The sequence below is a fragment of the Dendrobates tinctorius genome, unplaced genomic scaffold, assembly GCF_039654945.1.
Source record: "Dendrobates tinctorius isolate UK_male_01 unplaced genomic scaffold, ASM3965494v1 ptg000250l, whole genome shotgun sequence".
Lineage (NCBI taxonomy): Eukaryota > Metazoa > Chordata > Amphibia > Anura > Dendrobatidae > Dendrobates > Dendrobates tinctorius.
In genome coordinates this window covers 4,218,508-4,231,596 of record NW_027361917.1, presented here as the reverse complement: position 1 = coordinate 4,231,596, position 13,089 = coordinate 4,218,508, and the positions used below count along the sequence as shown (strand labels likewise).

The 13,089-nt window shown below is 42.7% G+C and overlaps 1 protein-coding gene across 3 annotated transcripts in view; it reads left to right on the top strand.

Moving 5' to 3' along the window:
• Nucleotides 1-13,089, top strand: part of CFAP61 (cilia and flagella associated protein 61) — a 439,348-nt gene that overhangs the window by 294,439 nt on the left and 131,820 nt on the right. The gene's annotated exons all lie outside the window — the stretch shown is intronic.

The following is a 13,089-nucleotide window of genomic DNA, read 5'->3' as shown; positions in this document are numbered from 1 at the left end:
TAAGTGTCCTAAAGATGTAATTTTTTGTTTTTCAAATAAACTCATAGATGGTATTGTGTATCAGGGCTCTTTGGATCACTGAAATCAATCTCAAACGCCTGTGATAATTAGTTTACAAGATGAGCTCAATTAAAGGAAAACTACTTAAGAATGATGTTCCACATTATTAAGCAGGGCACAGGTTTCAAGGAATTTAGGAAAGAAAAAGGATCTCTCTGCTGCTGAAAAGCATCAAATAGTGCAATGCCTTGGTCAAGAGATGACAACATTAGATATTTCCCAAAAACTTAAACGTGATCATCGTACTGTTAAGAGATTTGTGGTTGATTCTGAGCACAGACATGTTGTGCTGATAAAGGCAGAATGAGGAAGGTTTCTGCCAGGCAAGTTCATCGGATTTAGAGAGTGGCTGCTAAAAAGCCATTACAAACCAGCAAACAGATATTTAAAGCTGCTGGTGCCTCTGGAGTCCCTCGAGCCTCAAGGTGTAGGATCCTTCAAAGGCTTGCTGTGGTGCATAAATCTACTATTCGGCCTCCCCTAAATAGTGTTCACAAGCAGAAATGGTTGCAGTGGGCCCAGACATACATGAAGACTAATTTTCAAACAGTCTTGTTTACTGATGAGTGTCGAGCAACCCTGGATGGTCCAGATGGATGGAGTAGTGGATGGTTGGTGGATGGCCACTATGTCCCAACAAGGCTGCGACTCAGCAAGGAGGTGGAGGAGTCATGTTTTGGGCCAGAATCATGGGGAAACAGCTGGTAGGGCTCTTTAAGGTTCCTGAAGGTGTGATAATGACCTCTGCAAAGTATATAGAGTTTCTGACTGACAGCTGTCTTCCATGGTATAAAAAGCAGAAACATGCCTTCAGGAACAAAATCATCTTCATGCATGACCACGCATCATCTCATGCTGCAAAGAATACCTCTGAGTCATTGACTGCTATGGGCATAAAAGGAGATAAATTCATGGTGTGGCCACCATGTTCCCCTGACCTCAACCCTATGGAGAACCTTTGGAGTATCATCAAGCAAAAGATCTGTGAGGGTGGGAGGCAGTTCACATCAAAACAGCAGCTCTGGGAGGCTGTTCTGACTTCATGCAAAGAAATACAAGCAGAAACTCTCCAAAAACTCACAATTTCAATGGATGCAAGAATTATGAAGGTGATATCAAAGAAGGGTTCCTATGTTAACATATAACTTGGCCTGTTAGGAATGTTTTGAAGTTAAATAGCTTTTTTGTCCAGTGAATGTGACCTCCTAATGCTGCAAATTCCACAAATATGAGCATTTTCAGTTCTTTAAAACATATCAAATGTTTAGAAATTCTACTGTGACTAATAATTTGGAACAGTGCAATTTGAGTTTTTATTCATTTTGTAGATTATACTGTTATCATTGGGAGGTTTCTTCACTAAAATTTGATGTATACTCTAACCGGTGATGACTTTTTTTAGACTGACTGTCATTTGTACCGACTATTTAGGAAAATCAGAGAAAAATATAATTTGCTTAATAATTTGGAACACAGTGTATATAGGTAGAACTCGTACCCATTAGTTACGTGCACACGCTGCAGAATGGGGTGCGGATTTGGCCGCGCGGATTTTGTAAAATCCGCAGGTAAATCTGCAGGTCAAAAGACCTGCGGTTTTGCCCTGCGGTTTTTCATCTCCACAATGGAGGAGATGGCAAACCGCAGCGGAATCCGCAGAAAGAATTGACATGTCAATTCTTTCTGCGGTTTAGAAACCGCAGAAAAACCACGCGGAAAAATCTGCACCGTCTGCACTGCGGTTTTTAATATCCATCGGATATTATGGTACTGTACACCGCAGCAAAAACTGCTGCGGATCCGCAGCACCAAATCTGCTGCAGAACCGCATCAGAATCCGCAGCGTGTGCGCACACCCTTAAAGTTTTTGGTGCTGTTCACATGTCTTTGTTTATTTTTGTGGACCATGTCATGAATCAAAATTACCCATATAAATCTATGGTTCTGTTAAAATCATAGACAGTACACAACCAATGGCATCCGTGTGCAATCCATTTGCTGTCCGTTATTAATATTATAAGGTTACGTTTGCATGACCATATTTTCAGTCCATGTGAAAAAAATTGGCAAAACCTGTGCCTGAGTTATTCAATTGGGCTGTTTAGATGATTGTTTTTTCAAACGGACCTGATGTCAACATGAAAAAAGTGGCAGCGCACTAGTGTATCACTTATTTTAGATTAGACTCGACCAATTCAAGTCTGCGGGTGCTCACGGATCATCCGTGTTGCATCTGATTTTTACGGATACGTTGAAATTCTTTAACACAGGAAACTGTATTTGGTCTTGAAAATTTTAATAGCTGCTGATGTTTAAAAACGAATTTCATATGGTTGACAGTAGAGATGAAAAATCATCCATTTTTTCTTGATGATTCATTTATACGCTCATAGAAACTTAGCCTAAGGAATAGGAGAAGAGTTGAAGTTTTTGGCCTTTTTTTCATATGTGAAAATCATTGATGAAACACTGATGGTAAAAACTGGCACATTGATCAAACCCTAATAAAACTCGGATCCAAAACATCGATGAATAACGATCCATGTTTGTAAATACAATAAACGAGTGATTGCGAACCACGCTATGGGGTGTAACTACGCATCATTCTGACCTCACAATGGAGTGTAATTACGCACCAGACAGGCATATGTGCAGACTAACAGCAAACATAACTACCTGGTGTACCTCTCCTGCCACTCCTACCTTGTGTATGAAAAAGCTCTATAGTTAATACTGTTCGGGTACAGTTATTCGATAGCGCTATCCATGAAGAAAGTGCACGGGTAGAGCTATCCCATAGCTCTATTCCTAAAGGAATTGAACGGGTAGAGCTATCAGAGAGCGCTATCCCTCAATGTTCCTGAGCGTAAGCTATTTCACATGGTTGAGCGCACTTGGGACCTGCCCCCAATGTTTGGTCCGTAGACCGCGGCTAGGTGTTAGTCCCGCTTTTGTGTACCAAATATTTGGGCTTTTACAATTGGTAAAAATCTTAATAAAAGACTTCTTTGTACACACAGTTGACAGTAAACCATTTGGCAACGTTAGTAATACGTTTACCTTGCTTCTGGGTCTCAAATATTTTGACCTTTATTTGTTGGCTTTTCTTTCCCATGGAGAAAGCCACATATAACTGCCCGTGTGAAAACACTGGGAGAGGCACATAAATTCCTACAATATCCATGGACTGTCCCTGAGATTTATTGATAGAAAAATCTTAATAAAAGACTTCTTTGTACACACAGTTGACAGTAAACCATTTGTCAACGTTAGGAATAAGTTTACCTTGTTTCTGGGTCTCAAATATTTTGACCCTTATTTGTTGGCTTTTCTTTCCCCTGGAGAAAGCCACATATAACTGCCATTTTGTCTTTGAAATTTTTAGATTGGCAGAACTGACATCGAAATGTCAGTTAGTAGTGTTCTTTAATACATGTCTCATCAATTTGATTAAAAAGCTCTCTCGTGGCAATTGTATCTTGCCGTCATCGAGTGGCTCTTGCATTTTGGACACGTCTTCTATCTTGTTCTCGTCTTTGTGAAATTTGTGTATCACTTTGTGCATTGCGTGTTGCTTGTTGTCGGGCAGCATTAGATGTTCTACATGATTCAGTTACTTCATTCATTTCTCTTGCTCTGGCCGCCCTCTGTTGGGCTGCATGAGCAGTTCTTCAACAATTTTGTTCGTCTTCTGTTTCATTAAGACACAGGTTACGCATCCGTCTACGATTCGCTTCTCTACTTGCAGCAGCGCGATCAATTTGATCCATCTTTTCAATGTTGCCTCACACTGTTGCCTGAGTGTTGCCTCTCAATGTTACCTCACAGTGTTGCCTCTTAATGTTGCCTCACAGTGTTGCCGCACAGTTTTGCCTCACAGGCTAATGTTCAAAAAAGGCTTAACCCGTCATCGCGGAGAGCTCCTCTCCTTATTAGATATGACACTTGACTCCTATACAGGGCCTTACAGTAATTTGGGATCCATGGTTACGCCCACGCATATAGTCAGTTAGCTGCTAGTGGTAGTATCTATGGATACCTAAGTTACAGTTGGGCTGTGGATGACTCATTGTGCACAGACACATGGACACGTCCAAATTAGGTATATGGAAATCACAGATATCTGAATGAGGCTTTAAGTGTTACTGTGCACAAAAATTGCCCCCTATCCAATGGCTAGATGATCATGTCTAGATCGTTGTGGGTCTCTATAATGGGACCGCCACTTATCTCCGGAATGGGAGACTTTCGTGCCCTGTTCTCTTCTTGTCACAAGACTATGACCATTAGACGATGAATAGAGCAGCTGGTTGTGGGTGCACCCTGCCATTTCATTTATTGTGTATGGGAGTGACGACGACATCGTCAGCTTTTCGAGAGACTTTTCCCTTCCTTAAAACTCATTGTGTATAGACCCTGTACTCACGAAAATCCTATTTGACCAGCATGTGAAGCGGTCAGCAGTCATTGAGTGGCTGAAACTATGACAAGACATTGTTCATACCAGGGAACCGATGTGGACATAAAAGCCAGTGCAGAGGAGCAGCACCAATCTGGAAGTGAATGCAGGGCCAATAAGTTTTAAAGCATGGGAAAACCCCTTTACGTAGAGCAGCAGGCGTCATGCGAGACGGACCTCTCCATTCAACGCCTCTTGCCTGTAGTCTTTTGGCCAGGGCAGCATGAAGAACATAAGATCTCTATTCTGGTGATCAGAGTGCTACCCAGCAGTGGTACCCACACCAATATTACAATCATAGCCTATCCAGTGTATAGGTGATACTTTTTATACTATAGAATACCCCTTTATAGGGGTTGTATGAGAAAAGTGCTGGTTGTTCCAAATACAACAAACAGCATGTACTAACTAATCTAACTAATAAATGTATTACCCCTGTGTATATACCCACAGATTTCGGTGCACTATTTGCATATTTTCTGTATCGCAAGGAGAAACGATAATTCTTGGTTCCCGGTCAAACGTCTTGTACACAGCCAAACCAGATCTCACACTTTGCACTGGCGAGAGGCAGTACCCCGAAACAGTGTCTGCAAATTGAGATTCTGATTTTGACTTTTATCTTAAGTCATGTGACAATGCTCGTTAAAGGGTCAACATTGCCTTTTAGGATTGCTACTACTTCCAGTAGGTGACCCTAGAGTTGTAGTTCTCTTCCTCTCTGAACAGACAATTTGTGCACCCTCCAGAATTTACAAGTTCCATATTGCAAGATGGGATCCAGATGCGATAGTTACATTAAGATGTGGATAGGGTGGAGGAATATCAGTCACGGGGACATGGTTAAGTCCAGTGAATGACACAACATATACCAACAAATGGATGGATTGTGGTGAGGAAGGCCCTAACTGTAGGAAAGGAGGAATGGAGCACCTCGTGAACTCCAACCTGGCCTGTACCTAAACTCCCCTAACACCCTAAGCGGGTGCTTTTCCTGCCGCCGTCACGTGCCTAGTCCCTGATTGTCACCTCACTATTCCCTGACTAGTGCACTGGCCGACAAGGGCGCTAGCCTCAATGCAGATGGTGAACAACACAGGGAGAGGAACAACAAGACAGATAGAAAAAGGGGAAATAGTATTTAACACTGTCCCTGCTGTAAAGCACCACACAACAGAGGATAAGGCACCAAGACCACGAACTCCACGAAAACAGCAGAATCACCACTGAAACAGAGAGCTCTTTACTCCAGGCTGGTCAAAATAGATTGCTCTATCACCAACAGTCAGCTGATGGGTCATGTGACTTTTTAAAGGATGGTGAAAGTGGTCACCACCCACATCAGCTGACTAGCAACAAAGTAGCTGCCAGCAAGGAACTGACATTAACCCCTGTTGGCCTGAAAGGAAAAAAGCTACATTTAAATTATAGCGGAACCAGAGCTGCCACTAATCCAAAAATGAATTGTGAAAATATCAGTAGAAAACAGCCAACAAAATTTGCATAATGTAACAGTCTATTAAAATTATAGTAGGAAATGAGGCTGATCGCCTCATGTTGAGCTGGTGCATGTAGCGGATAAGATTTGGGGAGCCTCAAGCGTAGACGGACAGATAGCAGCTGACACCGGGACTGTACATTTCTTTTTTTAATCTCTTTAACCTTTTTGCTGTTGGAATATTTCTTTGCTCTTCGTCAAGTAATCCTCAGATGCTGTAATGGTCATCACCTACACAAATCAGTCCAGTAATGTAAGAGAAATAAAGCCCACCGGCTCTAGTGGAGTGAGTGACCTATCTCTCCGAACACCCAAAACAAACAACTATCTTTCTCAAACAATAAAGTAAAGCTCATTTTATGAAATAGTATTGATCACTTTCCTCTTGGTGCAATGGCATTATGTTTGCAGTGTAACTTGTGGCTTATAGCTAAGCACTTCTATCTAACAGATTTTCTCCTTAGCAGGTTTCCGACCTCTTCCTCTCTGTTGGATCTCCTTCTTTGTTATGGGATTTAGTGTCTCCCACTCCTATCTAATCTGTTTTTCACGACCATCTCCTCTTAATGTACTACAAGACTCAGTACTTGTCCCTCTTCACATCCGCACCTAGGCCAGGGATGTTGCCATAGTTATTGAGGTCATGCCTGGGCACTTGTACTTGAAGAACCTAAAGGGCCCCATACTGAGTAGATGAAAGTCATCCCAACTCACTGATTTTGGTTGGAATTTCAACTGTTTGATAGCGTCTTCCTCCTATCTCCATGCTGAAAACACATAAACACTTAGCAAAGCTCTCATATGGGTCCTGTTGGAAGAGATGGCTGTCTGCTGAATAATCATTTGATTGGCAGCTAACTCAAATATATGGGCAGCAAAAACTACCAACAGGAGCATAAAAAGCTCCATTATTCTACTCACCTAAATGACGCCATTCATTTCCACAGACATCATTATCAAAGTCCTCACTTGCAATAATTTTGCACGGTTTTGCTTTTACGAGAAGTTCTTTGTTTCTGTGCACAATCAACTTTGATGTTGTCTGCTGTCATTAATCATCTGAGAGACGCTCAGAAAATACATAAAAAAAACCTACAATCACATGGTCAGACCATCATAGTGAGCTGCCTGGAGGATTCTCAGTTAACGGGGTTGTCCACTACTAGGGCAACCCCCTTCTTAAATGTTCGACTCCGATAAAATAAACAAACCTATACTCACCTCCCGTACCGTCTCCATTCCAGCGTTGTCAGCACTCGCGGTCCCGCGGCTGTGTTGCAGTGGAATAATATGTGATTCTTGGTGCCCAGGCAGCGCTGGCATCACTGTCTTTGCCTCCTCTCAAAATGTACATGAAGAGGAAGTCCAGATCAGCTGAAGCCTGGATTTCCGCTTCATGTTCTGTTTGTCCAAAGGCAGAGACCTACGTTACAAATCTTACTCTGGTCAATGACTGGAGGAAGATTTCTGGCAAGGCGAAGCTATTTATGAATCAGGAGCGTCTGACTCCACCATGCGCCCTCAGAAAATCAAGGGTATTGATGAATCGGGCCCATTTTGCCTGCGGACATAGGTTTTCTTAAAATGGAAAACTCTATTTATTTTAATTCATGTGAATTTGCAACTTGTAATTTTTTGGGCCACATTTGATCATTATTTTGCATCAGTGCTCGTAAGCCAAAAGAAACATATAATGGAAAGGAGGGTGCACTTTGTATTCAATCCTAGTTTTTGCTCTCAAATACTAATGCAATCTACGGAGCAGAAAACAGAATGAAAGAGCCTTCATCTTACCTCCAGGAATTCAGTACATACTGTTCATAGAACTCACCTTGTGCTGAGTTTTAATGAGTTTGAGACTTGTCGTGTAATTATGGGTCACATTCCTGACATGACTGATGGTAATGAATGTATGTTCTGTGGATTTGTCCCCGGTACCCGGACACTTTACATATTGGCTAATCATAATCAAACCACTTGAATATTCTTAATTAATGGACAAATATTTTGCTTGACTTTGGCATAAAAGCCTTTTGAAGCATGATTTGCATACACTAATCAGAAAGTTTTGTCTGCATACTACGACATGGTTATTTAACTCTTTGTAGCATTAGACCGTACACCGCTGCCATTGGCGTTTATCTGCCTTCTCTCCATTCACCATTCATTGCTTTCTTCTTGGTGCTCTCAGATGTTCAGCTTCTCAACCCCATATTTGTTATCCTTTATTCATGTCCTGGCAATCTTACTTTCTTCATTTCAAGTATTATTACACCTCACATACTGTATCTCTGTACTTTTTTATTTTTCTCAGTTTTTTTTTCTTTGCTCACTTTACCTCGCAGTTACTTTTTGCTTTACGTTTTCCTCCTATTCAGCCCACCATCCTTTATTCTCTACGATGTTCCTAATTTTTATCCATCTGTATTCTTTAGGCTGGACTCACACTAGCTGTTCTTGTGGAAATTTTTTATGCAATTTTTTGAGCCCAAGCCAGAGGCGGTTGAGAATGGAAAGAAATGACTTGTACTTCTTCACTACACTTCTTCGGGTCTATTCTTAAAGTGTAAGTGTCGTTTTAATTTTTATTTAATAAGTTAATAGTACATGTGGAAACAAAATATATTACAAAGTTGATCAGAGAAATCTGCTTCTTTCACTGCCAGAATTGACTATCAGTGACAGCTGCCATCTGCTATCTCAGTAATGGGAAAGTCTGTTGTCACTGAATACAGATTTTACCCGAAAATTGAGACTTTTGATAATGACAGATCAATCTTGTTGGAGAAAGAAACAGGTTTCTCTGATATGATATATTACAAAGTTGCTTATTTTCATGTGTACTATTGATTTATGAAATACCAACTAAAACAACTGTTACTCTTTACTTATGGCTCAAAAGTTTAAAAGTAAATTTGTAAAAGTAAATTTGACATAAAAACTGTGAGTGCAATTCCCTCATTAAGGTGTTCTTCCATGAAGGGCTGAAATGAGAATATCTGTCTCTACTGCATTGACCACAAGTGGTCTGGGCTACAGAATCATTACAGTAGAAGTTATGGATGTTCCTCCCAACGTTTCCAAATAGAAGGAGGGACAAACCATGTGGTGATGGTAGTTCACCACCCATTTACCTATTATTTCTCCCCAGCAGATGTCAGTGTCCGGTGGCAGTAAGGGACATTCAGTAGATACCTGACACTGCAGGGCGTAGACCCAAATCCAGAACTGTCTGCTGTATCCGGGACAGTTAGGACTAGAGATGAGCGGATTGATTCACGGGACTCTGATCTGGCATTCAGGTCAGCGTAACCTGGCGGCTGAATGTGAGGCACACGAATCCCTTACGTTCCAGCATCCCCAAAGCGCCTCTTTTAGCTATTGCTTCTATGATGTCATCTCTGTGTCGTGCTCATCTCCAGTTGGGACCTTTGTAGTGAATTCATGAAAAGTGCCCTCGGTGCATCTAAAGATGCTGCTAGACTGTGCATTTTCTCTCTATAAGCTTCAATGTGGAGCTTGATAAAAACACATATGAAAACACTATTGCATTTTTTAGTGCAGATACAAAGCTTTTCTGTAGTATTAAAAAAGCATCAAGCCACGTTCACACATTCAGTATTTGGTCAGTATTTTAGGCTGGTTTCACACTTGCGTTTTTGCGCATACATACGCATGCGTTTTTTTATTATACTTAACATGGATGTGCATTGTCATGTGTTTGTACACGTTTGTATGCACATGCGTTTTTTTGTAGTGCGCGCCCGGGCGCACAAATTGCATCCTGTTGCATTTTTTGTATGTCCAACCTGTCTCAAAAAAACGCATGCGCACACAATGTGCACAAAATTCACCCCAAAACACATTATAGTCTATGGGAGCGCTGACGTGCGCATGGTCATGCGCACGTCAGCGCAAAAAAAGCATGCGTTTTTTGTAAAAACATGCGCAAAAAAACAAAACGCATAAAAAAGCATGATGCGTTTTTATGCGCGTTTGCACTGCGCACGCAGCGCAAAAAAACGCAAGTGTGAAAGTAGCCTTACATCAGTATTTGTAAGCCAAAACCAGGAGTGGGTGATAAATACAGAACTGATGACATCTTTCTATTCTATTCTACTTTTCCTCTGATTGTTGCTCTCCTGGTTTTTACTTACAAATACTGAGGTAAAATACTGACCAAATACTGAACATGTGAACGTGTCTTCAAAGCGCTGCTTCAAATCTGCAACAAAAGCACATCAAATAGGGGGGAAAATGCATAAAAAATGCAGCAAACACAGAATAATCAGAGAAGATTGTTATTTCGTCATGTGGTGCGGACACCTCCAGAAAAAAAAACAGTAAAAAAACGCAGCATTTGTGAATACAGCCTTAGTGTTATATTTCTATGTAGTGTTTAATGGAGAAAAGATATCAATCATAGCATTTTTTTACTCCATTTACTAATCACGATAAATCTGATTGCTGTATTGTACAGGCTGTTGCGATTATGTCCATGATATCTGATTATTTATGAGGTTTATTATTTTGAAAAGTACAGTAAAAATGACAGATTTTTTTTTCCTGTGAGGCTTTGAAAAACCTTGCGAAAGAAAAAAGTTTTTTGAGGCTATCTGCAAATGGAGGGGTTTTTTTAGGAGGTTTTGGAGCAGAAACTGGCTCTTTGCACACAGCTTCTTTTACATGTCCATGCAGCCACAGGAGTTTTCTTCAAAAAGCCACTTCAGGAAAAAGCTGGTGTCTTTTTTTCCTGAAGTATCTCCACTGACAGTTTTGTCGTAGTGTTGGCAGGTATCTCCACCGCCGGCATGTTTTTACTATATCTTCTAGTAGGAGAGCAGGCGGCTTCCTAGCACAAGCTGCTGACGGATGAACATGATACGTCGTTTATCTGCTCCAGTTTCCAACCCTTGGAGCAGTTAAATTAACTAACAAAAGACTGAACATGTGCACAGCATTGTTGTTTTTTCCGTAGACATGTATATTTTTGTTCTTTTGAAGGTTTTTTTTGATCGGTCTTGTGCACATAGCCACTTGAGCAGAAACCATGGGCGGACATACCACCGGTGCATCGGGGCCCAGAGGCTCTAGGTGGCCCCTGCAGGGTGGCCAATGATGAGGGCAATCTGGACGGTTTCTCCGGGCCCAAGGCTCCTGGGGGCCCCTGGCCAGATTGCCCTCATGTGCGGCAGGCAGGAAGCAGGAGCGGAGCTGAAGGATCCTTCCTGTCTGGCGCCAGCACTTCCTATCTCTGTGAGCAGCGCCGCTGAATGACATCATCATTCAGCGGCCGCTGTGCGAGAGCGAGGAAGCCGAAGCAGCCGGAGGCGGAGATGCTGTGGACAGTTGCTGTCACTGTGTGTGTATGTGTGTATGGATGTGTGTGTATCTATAGATGTGTGTGTGTATGTATGTGTGCATGTATGTGTATATGTATGTATTGTAAGGTAGCGCTTGTTATTAAGTTAGGGGACACTCGCTAGGCAGACAAATAGCCAGATCAGGCATGGGTTTCTCATATAACTCCAGCAGTCAATGTGGTTTATTAAGCATCATAAACCATGAATCAGCAACAGAAAGTTCATATCAACAGCATAGCGTCCATGACAGAGCTCCACTTTGTTAACCCTGTAGTCACACAGGTTATGCAACGTCCAATACGCCGGCTCCCTAGCCTCACTCCGTGGCCGGGTTACCTCATGGTTGTGTCACCACACTACAGACGTCCATTCCCTCCCCTGGGAACGCTCAGGCACTTGCAGCCATTAAACACAGCGTCCACACATGCTGTTAAGAAGGCAGCCACATCTTCCTCATTCGGTCTCATGTCAGCCCAGACAAGACTTTTTATACGGACCAACCGGGTCCAAGCATTCACTCATGTGACCAACCCTGGCCACCTTATATGGTCTTTAGCCACGCCCACCGGATCACATGGCTATGACCTCATCACAGGTCCTTCAATCATTCACACACATATACGTTACTATGGCATTCTAGATACCCGCCCCTAGGTGGGTTTGTAGGTAGCTGGTTCCGCCCGTCTCACCAGCTACCTGGAAAGCTCTCCCTGACACAGTGTAACGAAAGCTCAGCAGTTCCTCTGCTGATCAACACACATATTCAAGCTTCCATCCCAAGGCCACCTACCTTGGGATACATAACGATTATTCAGCATCCTGCCACCCATCCTCTCTCCTGGGACACCCACACAGCGCCCCCTAGCGGACACAGTGGTCACTAGACCACATACCTCCCCCTTCTGTTCAAACTTGTGGGGTTGAACACACAACATTACCCCGGGATCTCGAGACCGGGCACCCATGTCACCTTGCCCAACAGGTCGAGAGAACCGTCTCTGTCTGTTTTGTCTGTCATATGGCCTCATCTCTACGTTAGGTCTCCCTCCCCTGGGAACGCTCAGGCACTTGCAGCCAGTAAACACAGCCTCCACACATCAGCGTCAGGTCCTTCAATCATTCACACACATATATGTTACTTTGGCATTCTAGATACCCGCCCCTAGGTGGGTTTGTAGGTAGCTGGCCCCACCCGTCTCACCAGCTACCTGGAAAGCTCTCCCTGACACAGTGTAACGAAAGCTCAGCAGTACCTCTGCTGATCAACACACATATTTAAGCTTCCATCCCAAGGCCACCTACCTTGGGATACATAACGATCATTCAGCATCCTGCCACTCATCCTCTCTCCTGGGACACCCACACAGCGCCCCCTAGCGGACACAGTGGTCACTACACCACAGTATGGATGTGTGTATGTATGTGTGTATGGATGTGTGTGCGTGTGTATGTATGTGTGTGTATGTGTATGTATGTATGTATGGATGTGTGCATATGTATGGATGTGTGTGCGTATATGTATGTTGACCTATGCGTCCTGGCATCCCCAGACAGCTATTACTCTCTGGTAGCAGCCCGCACAGGAGAGAAGCAAAACCTCTAACATTCTGTAGGGAAAAGGGAGATAAGCCTGACCCCCATAATACCAAGCCAAGAAAGAGGCACAGTCACTGCGACAGCCCCCCACACAGAATACTGCTCCTGGCGTA